At 37.7% G+C, this 18,220-nt stretch overlaps 1 protein-coding gene across 3 annotated transcripts in view; it reads left to right on the top strand.

The window, feature by feature from the left end:
• LOC111510530 (uncharacterized) overlaps positions 1–18,220 on the top strand; it is a 141,234-nt gene that overhangs the window by 24,370 nt on the left and 98,644 nt on the right. For all 3 annotated transcript variants that reach the window (XM_074174938.1, XM_074174936.1, XM_074174937.1), the window contains exon 2: positions 8,996–9,022. The gene's annotated coding sequence lies outside the window, so the exon portion shown is untranslated. The remainder of the gene's footprint in view (positions 1–8,995; positions 9,023–18,220) is intronic.

Genomic DNA, 18,220 nt, shown 5'->3' with positions numbered 1-18,220 from the left:
AGCACATATATCTATAGTTTCACTCAATTTTCATTAGTTATCTGCGATCTTTCGTTCTTTTCTTCTGTTTGTTCAAAGGTTGAGTGAAATACCATCTTTGTGCACTCCAGGTGCTCAAGATGAACTCCGCCTTTTCAGTTTGCATAGGAAATGTTGTAGCGTATTTGATAGTTTTCATTTTATTTTGTAATCCTGTGTTCTACTGAATAAAGAATATCATTATTATTATTATGAAATGAACAGAAGAGTCAGGTCAGGTAAACGTGTTGGCTATTTAATAGGACCATCCTTTCCTATCCATCGTACCGGCAAATTTAAGCACTCTCATGATTTTTTCTCCACTATTTTGATTTGTTAGAAAACATCGGAAACAAACATCTATGTTTCATAAAAATTGATCGATTTCCGGTATTTTCATGACAGAATATGTATCGCTCACACCAGATGTGATAAAAATACCAGTATCACTTTCAACAAATGAAATATTGGAATTGGTTCATGAAAATCGTGACATACTGTATACTTTCAGACTGTCCTACATAAAGCATTCCATTTGATCAATTTACTTCGACCTAACCTTTGAGCCTTCATGTGACCGCCGTGATGACTAATATTTACTCATACGTTCGGTAGGTACGTGAAATTGTTATTTTTTCAAATAGAACATTGACGTTGACAGGTGCAGGTTAACAACGAATGAAATTATGCACCGAGCGTAATGCAAACTTCCTCAACAATTACCGATCTGGGCGAATGACGCTCGCTAATTGAGCGTGACGATGTGAATGGTTAGGAAATTATTGCGACGAACTGCTTTTATATATTCTACGGTTATTTTATCAATTCAAATTTTCAACTGGGAACGTGGGGTTGATTGATAAGGTATGGAGTAGGTTAAGGAAGGTTTGGGGTAGGTAAAATTAACTTAATGGGGAGATATATCAAGTATTCCATTCAATGCTCCACCACACTTAGTATATGTATTAAGAAGTCAATATTTTTACCATATTCAACGGTATCACTTATTTGTGAGATTTTCATTAAACAATTCACAAGCCCAATACTTCGTGGATTTTTAAATTTTCCACAGACCACCTTATACAGACACGAAATGGGAAACATCTGTGTATCGAAAACCCACTTACACAGGACGGTATCTGAACCAGGAATCCAACCACCATCAATCGACTAAGAGAGGTATCATCAAGACTCTACTAGACTCTGCTTTCGGGCTCTGTAATACAAAGGAAGGCATCGAAAAGGAACTAGGTATCATCGAAAATGACCTTTAAAGGAATGGTTACTCCAAAGGGATGGTGCAACAGACTTTAGCTAGAAGACAGCAAGAGTCTCACAAGGAAGAGAAGCCGCCACAACCAGTACTTGTACTTCCCTACAAGATTGGTTTCAAGTATAACATCAGAAGCTGCTTTAGATCTGGGAACACTATCCGTAGCAGCCTCACAAAAACCAGGCCACCAAACGCGGACTGCGATTCCAAGAATTGCATTTAACCGATACCCTGCGAGTGCGGAGAATCATACATTGGTGAAACTAAGAGGCCATTGAAAGTTCGAATTTCCGAGCATAAGAAACACACACAGCGAGGATAAACTAGCAAATCAGGAATAGCAGACCACGTTTGAACTCATCAATATAACATCAAGTGGGCTCAAGCTGAAATCATCCACAAGGAAGAACACTGGTTTAGGAGAAAATTCAAAGAAGTCGCATATATGTTGTTTAACAACCAACACGACCAACTCCCTCCAAACGGTCAGCTTCCGCTAAAACCGATGAAGCGAAAAGAGGGAAGAGGTGATAGGGGAAAGCACTCGAATGACCTATAAATAGTCAGATCTCGAAGGAATACGTCCAGTTATCACCCGAAGACGATTGTGGATACTAACAGCATCAAACAAATCGCTATCGACAACGGTTATAAGGTAGATATTATCGACTTCATTCTGCAAAAACAAGCCATGGACCAGGTCTACCCAACTTCAAGAAACGATAGCGTCCATTGTCGTAATTTGGTGAACCCACTAATAGTATCGCTCGTTTTTTTAAGTAAATCTTTGGATGTGGCTTACAGAACAGATAACGATTTCAGTAAATTCATTATGAATATTAAAGACAAAACTTCTGATAAATGTGATAGATAGATCAGGATTCTGGAGTATATAAGCTGACTTGTGGCTCATGCCTATAACTTTATATTGGCCAAACGGGGAGATTATTTTCCCAGAGTTTTGGAGAGGATAGAAGTGGTTTCTTGAATGGAAAGATCAATTCTACATTTACAAACTATCTTTCAGCAGAAAGACATGAGTTGAATCACGACAATGAGAGAAGTTTGAAACTCAGTCTGTTGGAATATTTAGAAATAGATTTGGAGAATTCGGATCATTTACTGTATGACCAAATATAATTGAATAACTCCGTTACTGAGTTTGTGAACTTTTTTTCTTATGTTAACGTTAATTGATTCATTCTTAAACTCAGGAAGATATCTTCAACATTAATTGTTGAAATCAATAGGTAAAATAAGGGTGTAAAAATATATATGAGGCATTGAATATGTGGATTTTAGTTACTAGACAAGCATAAACAAGCTATTGCATAGCGAAACACGTTTTCATTACACGTTGAACTGTGTAATAAAAATCTCATAATAAATTGTTTCTTGAATACGCATCATAATACTTATTTTACTATTTAAACAATCCTAATTTGCGCAGATAATTCCGACCGGGCCGCAACACCTGCGATAATGTCTGCCGCAGTAGCAGACGAAACTTCAGACATGAAAACTTCCGGACCACGGCTTATGGAAAATTTGTTAGACACCATGACCTGATTCGTTCGGTATTTTATTATTTATCGCAACTGCCTGAACCTTGATAATTGAATCATTCAGTATCGAATGCAAGTAACATCTATTTACAGTAATTCTATCGCCTGCAATTGTAATCTCTTCGGGGAGTACATGGTCTACTCGTAAATTCGCTCGGTAATAATGAACCGCTATTGTATTTTCCGGTCGCACCGGAAACGTGCCTGTTTCCTGAACCAGAGACGCTAACACTTGGCATACCTACCTACTATTTGATATTCTGTGAACAGATAGATTAGAAATTCTAGCGCATCGCGAAGGACAATCGTCCGACGTATATTAGTTGATTAAATGATTGTCTATGACTGCTTATACCTCGTATATACGACGTGGAAGTACTTTTATGGAGTATATAATAATAATAATAATAATAATAATAATAATAATAATAATATGTTTATTTGTCAATTGTTCACATGCTAATTTACATCGATTATATTATATATAATATACAAATAAATACAAATAAACACCAACACAGAACATCGCGAAAGCAGAGCTTGTATGCGATGAAACTGCCAAAATTTTCGATTGAAAAATATACGTATTTTATGAAATAAACTATAGCAACAAACAAAAAAGAAATACAGAAGAAATAATCTAGACAGTAAATAAAACTTTTGTATGTAGTAGTTGATAAAAATAATAATAAACAAAAAGAACTACAAACCATTGCAAACAACAGGATTTGCCAATACAAAAAAAAGAACAACATACTATGTTACTAGGATGTCAGGCTCTTAGTAACAAATTAATTTGATGTCGTTCGTCCAAAACGAATTTTTTAAATTTTTTAAAATGTTCTGCCTGTCGAATGGACTCCGAGAGTATATTATAGGCTCGACTAGCTGAATGCAAATGACTTCGACGACCAATTGTTTTGAGTGTCAGTTCTGTTTTGATCAATTTTTTTACTTTATTTCTAGTGTTATGTACGTGGTCTATATAATCGTGACGTTTATGTTTATATTGAAAATACACTAACTGTATGTAGTACAACTGACTAATATCAAATATTTTAGCCTCTTGATAAAGAAGGTTTGTAGGATACAACATGTCTCTTTTAAATATTATTTTTAGGAATCTTTTTTGTAGAGTCTCAAGTTTGGACTCTACATGTTATGTGTGCATCATTAAAGATCTCCATCAGAATCATAAACGAAATTTCTCTGTGTTACAGAATCTTGTGAATATTGATAGAAAAATAACCTCTATTATAACAATTTTCAATTGAAGGTGATTCATTAGCAACGTCGCACTTGAAGTGACCAAGAAAGATTTACAAAATAATTATTATGTTCCTTTTATATAGAAAGAGAACTACAAAGTACACAAATAATTACCTATTGTATGCTTATGAAGTGTCATAATTCATTGACTCGTCCGAAGAGGAATTCCCAGGCACACTTAAATCTATTATTATTTGGTCGAAAACAGTGTCTATCATCCCGTCCAATCTCCACATTTTCTCTTCTTTCTTGATCACATGGGCTACAGCATTAGCCCAATCTTCTTTCCGTATCCGTTTCATTGCGGGTCCTATTGAACGTTGGACATCATAAATTTTATATGTCACGTTTTCACGAGCCATGTTACCCTTAATTTGAGCCCAGAATAATTCTATCGGGTTTAACTCGCAATGGTAAGGAGGAAGTATCAAAATGGTGATGTCTTCAGCACGAGCTATTGTATCCACCACATGCTGGCGATATTTGTCATGATGCTGTTTAATGACACTCATAAGCTCGGCCTTAACCATGTCCTCGGAAAATGGAATTCCTTTTTGTCCTAACCAACTCTGCATGACTGCTTTTCTGGTGGTCATAGTTGGCAGCTGTGCTACTAATCGGCTGTGATTAGAAACGTTATCCATTACTATTACCGAATTTGGCTCGACTCGTGAATGAAGGGATTCAAACCATCCTTCAAAGTGTAAGGCGTCCATGTCTTCGTGATAATCTCCCGTTTTTTTGATAAAAAAATTAGTGCACTATCGTCTAAAAAGCCACTCTCGCTACCTAAATGGACGACAATTTTTAGTCGTTGCCCTTTGCCCGTGGGTCTGCGTAACCCTGTTGATAAACCGTCCACAAATGCTTGACGATAACTAGTTACAGTAGTATCTTGCCAGATCTTAGATACTGTGTGACCAGCATTCACCCACGTTTCGTCCAGATAATAAATCTTTTTGTGAGCAGAACGCATTTCTCTAATAGAGCGAAGATATCTCCATTGCGAAAAGACTATATCTTCTCTTTTTATTAAGACAGATTTACGGGATCGTTTGGCATATATAAATTTTTGATGTTCTTTTATTATTTTCCTTAACTTCTCTTTGGTCATTTTTGGGATGAGATCATTATCCATTACTTTTGTCCTAATGGATTCGAGGGTTGGCGCTTCATTCTCAAAAAAGAAAGAATGAATGGTATAGCGTAAAAAAAAATTCTGGTACTCGTCCAATTCGATTTTTTTTCTACCACAACAATGTACTTTTGGAGCTTTCACTGAACACTGGACTACAGCTTCCACGGTACGGAGTGTATTTTTTTAATTTTCGTACACTCTACAGACAATCTGTTTTTCTTCTAACTACATAAACTTCCACTTTCTTTGTAAATTACTTGGAGCTGCTACGGCATCCATCTTAATACTATAAAATTAATAAAATTCAATCATATTATTCAGCTATTTGTCAGTTGTTTACTTACTTCAAAAACTATTTTAAATTTGATTTATTTTGAAAAACAATTTATTGTGAGATTTTCACTAGAACAGATTAACAAATCCGCAACACGTGTTTCGCTGCACAGTAGCTTTTTCGAGCGTGTTCACTAACAAACTGAATTCTACATACCATACAAAAAAATAGTTTAGATATTGAAAATAAATCATAAAAGTTCACGAAACAAAAGTGAAACAATATTTTCCACTCCCTATTTGCGCTTCAAATCGAATTTACGTATGAATGGATCCAACTTTTATAGTGAATGGACAGATGTTTGCCAGCGACCCTTGCTGGTCGATGTTTCTGGTGTGTAGAGTCATATGCTGGTAGCGCTGGAACACATCAAGTGATGCAGTTAATGGGAGTAACGAACTGAGAACTGCCATTAGACGCTTTTATCATCCAGCGTGTGCCACATGGATCTTCCGTTAATGTCAGTGATAAAATTTGCTTTTACAATATAATATTATGTACATCAATTTAAAAAATTATTTTTGTTTTCAGTTAAAAAAAAACTTATAGAATACGAGGGTTGCCTTTTATGTTTCGGGATTTGGAAACTCTATTGTTGCAATCTGGCAACTGATAGCTCTATCGTATAGCTGGACATTTTTGAGCTTATACGTACTTAGAACGTTTTGACATACATGCGCTATTTGTGGTGTTTACAGCAACTTAAAAGATTCATCTCGGCTCAAAAATGGAATTAAATCGTGAACATTTTCGTGCGATTATTTTTTACAACTTTCGACGTGGATTAACTTAGCAACAGTGCATGGATGAACTTAATTCAATTTTCGGCGATGAAGCTCCATCAAGGACCAGTTTTTATCGATGGTATGGTGTATTCAATCTCAAGACGAATTTCGTGAAAGTCATCCAAAATCAGTTGTTCTTCCGAAAACCATTGATGATGCGCTCGAACTGATATTGCAAGATCGTCATGTGACCTATGGTGAGATTGAGACAACCTTAGGCATCAGTGGGACCAGCATACATTCAATATTGCATAACCATTTGACTGTCAAAAAAATTTGTTCGCTTTGGATCCCACACAATTTGTCAATCACTCAAAAAAAGGTTCGAGTCTATTGGTCGAAGGAAATGCTCATTAAATACGATCGCGGTGCTTCGAAATACGTCTATAACATCGTGACAGGTGATGAATCGTGAATTTACGCGTATGAGCCCGAAAGTAAACAGCAGTCGACTGTATGGGTGTTTCAGGCCAAATCCAACGAAAATTGTTCGCGCACGAAGCACTTCCAAGCAAATGGTCCCTGATTTTTTCGGAAAAACTGGACATGTCGCAACCGTACCACTAGAACAACGCAGAACAGTCAGTTCTGTGTGATACACAACCATTGGTTTGTCAGTTGTCTTCCAAGAAATCAGGAAAACCAAACGACGAAGACACATCGGCTCAAACAACTGCATTTTTGAGCACCCAAAACATCGATTTGATGAGTCATCCGCCGTATAGTCCTGATTTGACACCGAATGACTTGTTTTTATTCCCGCACGTAAAAAACAAACTGAGAGGTCAACGTTTCTCGACACCTAAAGAAGCTGTTGCTGCATTCAGAATGCATGTTTTGGAGATATCTCAATAAGAGTGGCAGAAGTGCTTCGACAATTGGTTCAAATGCATGCAAAAGAGTATAGATCTTCATGAGAAATATTTTGAAAAACAATAAAGTGATTCAAGATGATTAATATTGATTTTTGTTCTATAATTCCGAATTGTAGAAGGCAACCCCCGTATAAATGCAACGTTCAAACTCAGCCAGATTCAACAAGAAGAATCTTGAGCGACAAAAGTGTTCAACCTGAAATGAAACGGGTAGCAAATTGTAACACTGTTTTCTTATGAATGCAGGGATTTCAGGCTCTTCTTCTATCTAGTTAACATTTCAAGTTGCAGAGAGATTTTTTCAAGGACAGAACACAAGCAATTACAGGAAAATCCCTAAGGTACCTTTGCGAAAGTAGTGCTGGAGATTGAATTCATTTGGAAAAACGATCTCAGGAAGTTTATCACTCATGCAGACAGTCCTCTAAATGAAAGAGTTCTTGAACAGTGAAGTTCGAGGTATACTGATATGATCCTTAACACGATGAGCAGCTACAGATCGTCGCGTATTTCTGATATATACCGCTCTTGGTGGAATCAAATGTGCCAAGTCACTTGAATACCTCCCGTGGAAGTATGTATAAAGGAGATACAAATCTTCAACCTCTCTTCGATGTTCCAGACTATCAAGGCTGCAAGTGATGTTCGTGTCTGCAATCAGGTGGATGGCTCTTTTCTGGGAGTAATCCAGCAGCTTCAGGATATGCTCAGCTCCATGGCGCTGAAGAAATATCTGGCGATGACCAGCAAAAATCTATGCCTAACAGTAGGATTTCTGACTGACCACTGTCAGCTAAGAAAACACCTCCATGATATAGGGCTAGTGGACACACCTCTATGCAGGATGTGTGAACAGGAAGATGAAACTGTCGGGCATGTCCTATACTAGTGTCCGACGTTATCGTCAATAAGAGAGTGTGTTCGGCGAGTCTTGGCCTACACCTGCCGATATAAAGGAGATGTCTACTAGTGACCTGTCTACCTTCCTGGAAAGGACAGGATGGACGATGACCTAGGAGGACAACTCCTCGGGAGGATGTTTAATGGGTCACCCTCCCTACTCTACAGATACATATGCTCATCTCCATATGCGTAACTTCATTCATGATCTCAATGAAACAAGAAATGTTGCTCAGGTGTGTACAGTTTTCTGGTTCAGAACAGTGTTCCAAGCTTTTGAGAAGCAGCTTTAGCAATTCCAGAGATGAATCATTCTCTCACTTGGTTCGAAAACTTGATGACTGACTTTTTAGTTTTCTTCATATCTCATGAAAGACGTAATGCGTAGTTTTAACAGTATAGTAACAGTTATCCATATGAATTAACGAGTAATATAATCTTCGATAAAAACATTGGAAGTAGGGAATATTAATTCATGAAACAAACGTTTGTTTCATGTCGTTTTGTATTGGTGTTGTGTCGGAAGTTTATCCGTTGCAATATTATTTTTTTCAATATGTATCTAATATGTCTGATGGTTTTTAAAATAGTAGTATTATCAACACGAAGAAGCTCCTTTGGGATCCCTGAAAAAGAATTTATTCGAAAAATCGGCAAGAAAACAATTGTTTCTTTTTTTCAAGAAAACATTGATCGTGTTACCCAGATCACTAAACTAGTTAACTGAATATGAATTAATTTTTCCATTTCTCTCATCTCTTTACAACTGCACATCGTTTGTCTCATGAAACAATTATAAAAATTGGAGTGAAATGTTAATATATCTTTCGTTTTTCAGGTCTTCTTTCGAATTCTACGGGTTCAGGTAAGCTATTCGTTATTTCAATCAAAATTACTAGTTTTTTGTCTAGTATGAATCCCTATTTCATTAGTTCGTACGTCCACTGTGCAATACGTTATGATATGATTTGAAATCTCAATACGTTATGATATGATTTGAAATCTCTGAAATATCAAATTAAAATTGAAATTGAAAAAAATAGCTGAAAATATCAATCATATTAGGCAAAATACCCTGAAAAGAAATCAGTCATCACCCGAAGGCTATTGTGGATACTAACAATCGAAACGTCGTGAAGCAATATAATTATTTTCAGCTATTCTTTTCAATTCGAATTTTCATTTGTTATTTCATACATTTCAAATCATATCATATTAGACAATGGATTCGGCCATTACTTGATGAAGATCCATAGTACTTTCATAAACTACACCTTACGTACGTAAGGTGTAGTTTATGAAATTACATATGATTTGTGTTTAACTCTGGTTGAAGAGTTACCACTATAGTAGGTAATTGATTTTTTCGTGGAGGAATACTTTGCATTTTTATTCTAGACGGTTATTATCTATATCTGATACAATTAACTAAAATCGTCAGGGTATGCTGTGTATATTTCATTTCCTAAAACATTCTCTACATCATTAACGTAGGGTATGAAGGGGATAGGACCTAAAATTGACCCCTGTGGCACTTCCATTTCGAGTTTGAGTTTTTCTTATGTTTTTTCAGTGTCACATCATTCCATTTATGTTTTATGCTCACATACTGAGTTCTATTATGTAAAAAACTTGAAATCCATTGAAGTGTAACCCTCCTGACTCCGTATATCTCTCATTTCAGTAATGATTTGTCATGATTGACTCAACAAATGATTTTATAGACAAAAAAACTGTGAGGCTACAACCGTGTGCGAGGTCATCCACCCAGTGATTGTACGATTGTACTGCTGCAAATATCCAGACAGGGTAGAAATGAATAGCCCACTATAGTCGCTACCATTTCAAAGTTGTCAGTTTAATCGTTTTATCGTGTATAATCTGATTTTACCTGGCATTCGATTCAATTCTTCAGAACCTTTAGAAATCGATCAATGATTGAAATATAACAACAGTATGCTTTTCTCCAAAATTCAGGGAGATCGTGACGCGAAATGTCGAATCTTTATGTTGAACAGGCTCTTATTTAGAAATCAGATCGGAATTTTAAAGCGAATTGTGCATTCTCCTTCAATACATCTGTAAAGTCATGGAAAATTTATCCTTTCCCAGTTTTTTATATCCCGTGGCTTTCATCGAACCACTAAAATAATTGGGAAATTTTGTTGCCGCTCTGGGAATTGTAATTTCCACTGATTGTATCTTCTCATGGGGTTGGAAAGCCAGGGAACTTATTTGACGACATCCCAGCAGGTTACTCTTGATTTTCAATTTTTTCCTAATTGAAGTGGATATTGACTTTTGAATGTTGTTGTGAAATCAGATTTAATATGTGTGATTGAGGACTTGTTTATTTTGTGGCAATTCGTGATCACTTTATTGAAAGGACACCACTAGTTAATTTTAGATGAAAATATTAAACTAGAAGAATGTTATTGTGAATTCAGGAGTTTATTGTACTTTAGTTTCAACCAAATAATCCTTTCAAGGCGTTATATTTGAAATTTTTATTCAATTCTGGTAACCCGTTTCCAAATTGTTTTATATCAAACACGATATATCGTTTTTTATATCAGCAATAAATGTAGTACCGTGCACATGATACGGTTGTTGAAGAATCTGGTTTCCATATAAAACTTCTTTACTATATACAAGTATAGGAACATGAACCTAATATTTATTCATGTGCACGGTCACACATTTTGTAATGATTGTAATAAAACGCTCTTGATAATACGTCGGATACATAAACCAGATATCTACACAATGTGGCGGTAACTGCCATGTGTGTTCCGATACTACTATATTATTGTTTATCATATTTTATTAATTTCTTAGTACAGTAAGTAATGATATGAGCAAAACTTTATACGTAGAATATTATTTGTTTGAAATTCTGGATGAAATTTTTGTTGTCTCACTGACAGGATAGATTAAATTAATGCGCAGAAACCAAATTTGAATTAATTATTCAATAAGCCAATAAACTGTTGGTGGGCCATCGTCTTTAAGGTTCTTCCACTGCCAAAAAGCATAGACATAATTCCCTAATTTCCCGTCCATTAATTTTTCATCACACAGGGTGTATTATAAGGGAATGGACTGGCCCAACTGCTTAAGCAACTGTTCTAGCGACAAGTGAGGTGAGGACAGGAGAGGAGGGGAGTGTACTGGGGGTAGTAGAGAAGGTGAAGTGGACTGGGTTGGACTATAGTCGAGTGGAGTGGATTGGAGTAGAGTAAAGTGAAGTAGAGTGGAGTGGATTGAAGGGAGTAAATAGAAGTTAGGTGAAGTGGACTGGATTGGACTGAGTGGATTGGACTGGAGTGGATTGGAATGAAGTGAGGTAGAGTGGAATGGAGTAGAGTGTGATGGAGTGAAGTAGAGATAAGTTAGGTGGAGTGTACTGGGTTAGACTGAGTGTATTGGACCGGAGTGGATTGAAGTGTAGTGTAGTGGAGTGGACTGTTGTGACGTAGAGTGGTGGGGAGTGGAATGGAGAGAAGTGGAGTGGGGTGGAGTGGAATTAAGTAGAATGTAGTGGAGTGAAGTAGGTATACGTTGGGTGAAGTGGATTGGGTTGGACTATGGTTGAGAGGAGTGGATTGAATCGGAGTGGAGTAGAAAGAAATTAGGAGAAGTGGGCTGGGTTGGAATGAGTGGATTGGACTTGAGTGGATAGGAGTGGGATGGATTGTGGTGAAGTGGAGCGGAGGGGAATGAAGTGGAGTGGAGAGGAGTGGAGAGGAGTGGAGTGGAGTGGAATGGAGTAGAGTGTAGTGAAGTCAAGTAGAGTGTGGTGAAGTGAAGTAGAGATAAGTTAGGGGAAGTGGACTGGGTTGGACTATAGTTGAGAGTAGTGGTTTGGAATGGAGTAGAGAGAAGTAAGGTGAAGTGGACTGGGTTGGACTATAGTTGAGTGAAGTGAAGTAGAGTGGAGTGGGGTGAAGGGAGTAGAGAGAAGTTAGGTGATGTGGACTGGGTTGGACTGAGTGGATTGTACTGGAGTGAACTGAAGTGAAGTGAAGTGGATGGTAGTGTAGTCGAGTGGAATGTGGTGAAGTGGAGTAGAGAGGAGTGAAGAGGATAGTATTGGAGTGGAGAGGAATGTAGAGGAGTGGAATGAAGAAGAGTGTAGTGGAGTGGAGTAGACATAAATTCGGTGAAGTGGACTGGTTTGGACTATAGTTGAATAAAGTGGATTGAAGTGTGGTGGAGTGGGCTGAAGGGAGTGGAGGGAAGTTCGGTGGAGTAGACTGGGTTGGACTGGAGTGGATTGGGGTGGAGTGGGGTGGATTGTAGTGGACTGCAGAGAAACGGTAAGGAGCGAAATGGAACGGACCGAACTAGACTGAACAAAAAATAGTGAAACATGTATGGAGGGAGGGTTTTGTGAACTGTCAAAAGAAAACTTTTCAGTAAAGTGTTATTGGAATATGTTGAATGATACATTTTTATCAAGTCGGTTCCATCGCATATCTTTCATTCGTTTCAAATAGTTAATGAAATGAAATCATAACATTAGGAAGTATTCATAAGAAAAGTTGATTTTTTGCAAATTTCGTTCATTTCATTTTCAAACCCTTTCTAAACACCTCATTATCAGACTACTTCAAGAAATCTATTGCCGTAGATCCTGTTTGGCAAGTAATCAAACTGAAGTTGTAATACTGAAAGGTTTTGTATATGAAAAACGGGTAGTTACATTGTGTTATGAAAAATATGTAAATACGCTGAATCTTGGGTATATGACACATTTGAAATTTCTCTCTGATTTTGTGAAGAATTTAAAAATTGAATAATAGTCAGATGAAAATTCGAAACGTTTTTGAATAGGTATTATAAAATATTTCAACCTCAGCAGGCGCGGTCACAACGAAAGGTTAGAGGGAGGGTGGTTATAATAGTAAAATTAAAACTCAACTGCTTCATACGTATCTCAATTTCAGTTTTTATTTAATGATTTGATTATTTAGGTGTAATCCAGAATTTTTCAGTTTTCCAAAGTTAAATTCCTTCTGGGCTATTCAGCAGTATCAATGGAAATTAATATCGAATTGAAACTGTAAAAACAAAATAATTCACCAGTCTCACAAACACGTGTCAAATTTTCCGAACAGCAAATCCCTGCGATTTATTCCTAAACGTTCTTCCGTCCTGTAGATGGAGCTGGAGCTAGTGCTGATATTGATCCCTCGAATCTGCCAGATTACTGTAACGAGGGATGGAGAAGCGATCTGCAACCGCTGACAGTTATCCCCCGAATCGGGATATGATAATCCCAGTTCCCACGATCTGCCACGTGTCGTCATTGATCCCACGTTTTGTTCTCCCCCGTCAGAGGACGCCGCTTGCACGCTCTCCAGAGCTTACTGTGATCCTGAACCACGAAAGTTGAGATAAAGCACAGGGTAATTTTTCACACTAACTTGATTTCTGCTGCCTCTGACGTTTTGTTTGTGTTTCACATTCCAAGTGATAAGTGCCGTGAGTTGGTATTTTTCATAATAAAAGTAATGGTTTCGTTGCGCCATCAGTTGTGAATGCGACACACAATGGATTATATTCGAGGATTTGTCTTCTGAATTACCTTTTATGTGCCTTTTATAAGGACACGTTGAAACAGTGAACATGGCAAAGAATAAAAAAATGTGTTGATTGTATTTCAAATATCTTCATTTGACATTAGAGAGAAAATGTAGTCGTCTAATAAATGGAACAACAATATTAGGGCTCCTACAATCGAATTTGATTGATGACTTGTTTATTTTTTGTAAATTCATGTTCACTGAGGATACACTATAAAAAATACAAAAACACACTTTTGTTTTATATAGTTTTATATTTTTTGATTAGTTTCGGTCGTTACATCATTTTCAAAACTAACTAGTTTTCAAAACTAACTAGTTTTTAAAATGGTGTAATGACCGAAACAAGTCAAAAAATAAATATCATGAAAAATAGACAAAAGTGTGTTTTTATAGTTTTTATAGTGTATCCTCCGGAAAAATAATAAATAATAGAAGAAAAATCTGTTCAAAAATTGGTTTTGCAATAATGATGCCTTTGCTAGAAAAAAAACCACAAATGAAACAAAATAAAGGTCATAACCAGAACTACATCTATATCAATGAAAAGTATTATGAAGTTTTTTGGCATTCCTGCATTCAACTTATATCTTTTGATGTACAGTTGAAATTACAATGTCAATACAATGAATTAGTTACGAACACCAATTTTTCAAAAGTTTCTCAATTTGTAGACCTAGAAAAAAAGAAACTTATGAACCTATTCGAATTCTATTTGTCAAAACGAAAACAGGAACTCATCCAGAGGCTCAAATAATATTTAACTAATATTTAGCTATGTATTTTTTTAAGGACAAAACACAAGCACAGGCCAATCCTCAGAGCGGTGCCTGTGCGAAAGTATAGCGATTCACATAGGATTTGAATCGCTGGAGAATAAATTCATTTGGATAACGTTCTCAGGAAATTTATTCCACATACACGCAGTTCTTCAGATGAAAGAGTTCTTAAGCAGTGAAGTTCGAGGTGTACTGAATTGAACCTCAAACGATGAGCAGTTCACAGTTCGTCGCCTCCCGTGAAAGTATCTTTGACAACTCTCCAACCTTTCTTCGATGTTCCAGGCTATCAAGGTTGCACGTGATGTTCGCGTCTCCAATCAGGCGTATGGCTCATTTCCGGCTGGAATTCAGCAACTTCAGGGTATGTTTGGGGGCAGAGCTCCATACATGAGAACAATACTCCAAAAAAATTCTGATCTGAGCTTTATAAAACATCAACAGTTGCTGAGGTGTGAAAAGTTTTCTGATTCGGAACAGTGTTCCAAGCTTTTGGCAAGCAGCCTTGGAATTCCAGCAACATGATTATGCCAAGACATATTGGTGTCCATTTTAACCCCCAACAAACTAATCGAAGCAGAAAGCGGAATTACCTAACCTGACATAGTTCGGAGACATTTATTTTCTTGGAGAAAACCGATGCCTGGGTTTTTGTGGCATTGAATTGAACCTGGTTACTTCCGCCCCTCATTCGAAATCACTAGATCCTCACTAAGATATGCAACCCCCTGCTGCCGGTAAAGATGTGCCTCCGTAGCTGATGTGCTGGAATCCAAATGGAATGACGAGACAAGTGTGCTGTTGTCAGCAAAGCAGTATATTGGATTTTTGTTTTTTTCTAAAGACTCGTTGAAATTCAATAAAAAGAGGGTTGGAGACAATATGGCTCCCTGGGAACACCAGCGTTGATGGTGAAAGTATTCAAGAGGTATCCACCGACGGCCACTTGCAGGGAACGTCCTTTCAGGAAGCCATACACAGAAATGATCCGACAAGCCATAACATCGAAATTTGGCCAGAAAACCCACATGCCACACATGGTCAAAGGCCTTAGAAATATCAAGCGCAACAGCTTTTGATTCTCCATGTTTCCCGATTGCGATATTCCAAATATGGGTAACATACGATAGAACGTCGTATGTTTCCAAAAACCATATTGATGATCGCCCAAGATGTTGAAGCCCTCCATATATTCGAGGATATGGTAGTTTACGACTTTCTCCATGATTTTTGATATCACTAATAGAAAAGCGTGAAAATGTTTCTTGTCCTCTTTAGGAATAGGCTGAACGCGAGTATATAATTGAGACAATATTTAATTGTGATCAAAATGCAACTCAAATGACGCTCCTTCTTCAGAACTGCCGATTTCCAGAAATCCTTGCCAACTCATATACATTTGACACTGTCCTGAATACTTTTCTTTCATCGCAGTGACTCTTCTAAAATGTGTGACGTGTAAAATCTTTCATAAAATTCCAACATTGATTCTAGTTATTCTAATTGTATATATGAGTTTTTTTGTCATGAAAGTTGAACATCCAAAGAAGGATAACAAAGTGAATACAAACTATAGGTATAGAAGTTAATGCGTTGGATACAACAGGAACAAGGACCAGAGCACCAGCCCGGGTGTTGCGACCGTAACCACGTCGCCTTTGAAAATATCTACCGCAGCAGTAGACGAAACGTCAGGCATACAAATTTGCAGACCACGGCCAAAAACCCGGAAAATAGCCTTCATATATATTTGAGAAATATATACCTGGTACCGACGAACAATGGATCAAAAATTCTTCCTCAATTCATGAAGTTGAAATCCGCAGGAATTTCCACGACTAGTGATTGTAATAAGTCCTGCAAGAAAACATGAAGAATTGTGTAGGTTCTTCCACTAGGCGTTATCTTTTTTAAATTAAGATGAAACGTGATGTGTGTGAGATATCATCGAATGTAGGCTTTCACGTCTGGCGTCAATATTTTGGTTGGTTTCCAGCTTTTGTCACGGTCTTCTTTTGCCAGTTCACATCACCTCCACGTTAGATGACCATGCTCTCTTATCGCTCGTGTGTGACACGTAGCCCGTAATGTTGAAACCACATGTCTCTGGTGTTCAGATAATCCACAGTAGGCCAAAAGTAGTTGGTAATCATCAACCTATGGTGCTCGCCGTTAACAGGGATGGCCTGGCCAACATTCTTCTTAAAGAAATATGGAGCATTGACGCCGCTAGCCCAAAATCCACGACACACAGTGACTTTTTCAGGATGCATTGGACGCTGTTGGATCTCACGTGGATAGGTTTCGTCCCAAATTCGACAATTTTGTTTGTTCACGTACCTACGAGGTCCGGCTATTGAATAACGAGACTGCGCGCCTAGAGGGTGCCCTGGAGGGGTGGGTAAAAAAAGGAGAAGTGCGTTGGGTATCTGGCAATATTTTCTATTCACGTGCCAAAAACGTTTTCACACTATTATAGTATTTTGTGTGACAAAAAACAGGAGCAACGTATCAATATCAAATTTCTCGTTAAATTGAAAAAACTCTGACTGAGTGCTATAAATTGTTGCAAGAGGTCTATGGGGACAATATAAATCAAGTGCGCGTGTTTTTGAGTGGTATAAGCGCTTCAGTGAGGAATGAGAGAGCACTGAAGATGACCAGCGCCTAGGTCGCCCTGTCACTGTTTCAATTCCGGAAACAGTTACCAAAATCAACCACATTGTGCGTGCATATCGTAGAATGATCATTCGGATCATTGCCGAGGCTGTAAACGCCGATAAAGAAACGGTTAGAAAAATTTTACACGAGGAATCACATAACAAAAGTCTGTGCGAAGTTGGTGTCAAAAAACCTGACTCCTGACCAAAAGCTCTTGCGTAATCAGATGTGCACAGATTTCCTTGAAAGGTTAGAAGAAAATCCCGGATTGATGATAAACATTAGGGGAGACCTGGGCAAAATGAAGTTCGGGGCAGCACGGGAACTAAGCTTGTGTGCGTGAATAGTAATCGTGTTCGGAGCGGCGACAGCGCCATTTGCACGAACTTCACTCTCCGCTAGTGTGTCCAAGCAGAGCGAACAGGTTAGAACTCGTTTTTGCGTTGCAGAGAGAAAAAAGTGATATTGCAAGTGTTTTACGCGATATTTGATTCGAAAACTGATGTACAGACATGTAAGTACCTGTGTTAATGTATTATTTCAATCCCGAGCTTATTATAGTAGTCCAAAACATTAAATTCAAACCAGATTTTTTCGCCGGTAAAGTTTGAGGTTAGAATTGCGTCATCTTTTTTACCTACGTGTGGATCGGGGCAAGATGACCGGAGCATAATGGGATAATCAAGACTGATAATCAAGTGACTGAAAAAGGTAAAAAACAAATAAAGAAACCTGGAAAAAAGACTGCAAAGAAGATTGAAGAGACAACTGACAAGGAAAACCTGCAGAAAAAGCGTCAAACCAAAAGGTGCAAAAAAGAAACTGAATCGGAAGATAGTTCATCCCAAGAAGGGGATGATGACTGAGCTTGCATCTATTGTGGGTACTTATACTCAGATTCAACCGAAGGTTGGGTCATCTGCGGCGTGTGCCACGGTTGGGCGCATAATTCATGTGCCGGAGTAGATGAGGAAGATGAAGAGGCACATATTTGTGAACGCTGTCTACCCAATTAAAAAGCGTACTCGTTTTGCC

Source organism: Leptinotarsa decemlineata, unplaced genomic scaffold (genome assembly GCF_025532065.1).
Source record: "Leptinotarsa decemlineata unplaced genomic scaffold, Ldec_3_MD MMD2_tig00000882_RagTag_RagTag, whole genome shotgun sequence".
Taxonomy (NCBI): domain Eukaryota; kingdom Metazoa; phylum Arthropoda; class Insecta; order Coleoptera; family Chrysomelidae; genus Leptinotarsa; species Leptinotarsa decemlineata.
The sequence above is the reverse complement of the archived record's forward strand: the minus strand, read 5'-3'. Positions and strand labels throughout refer to the sequence as shown.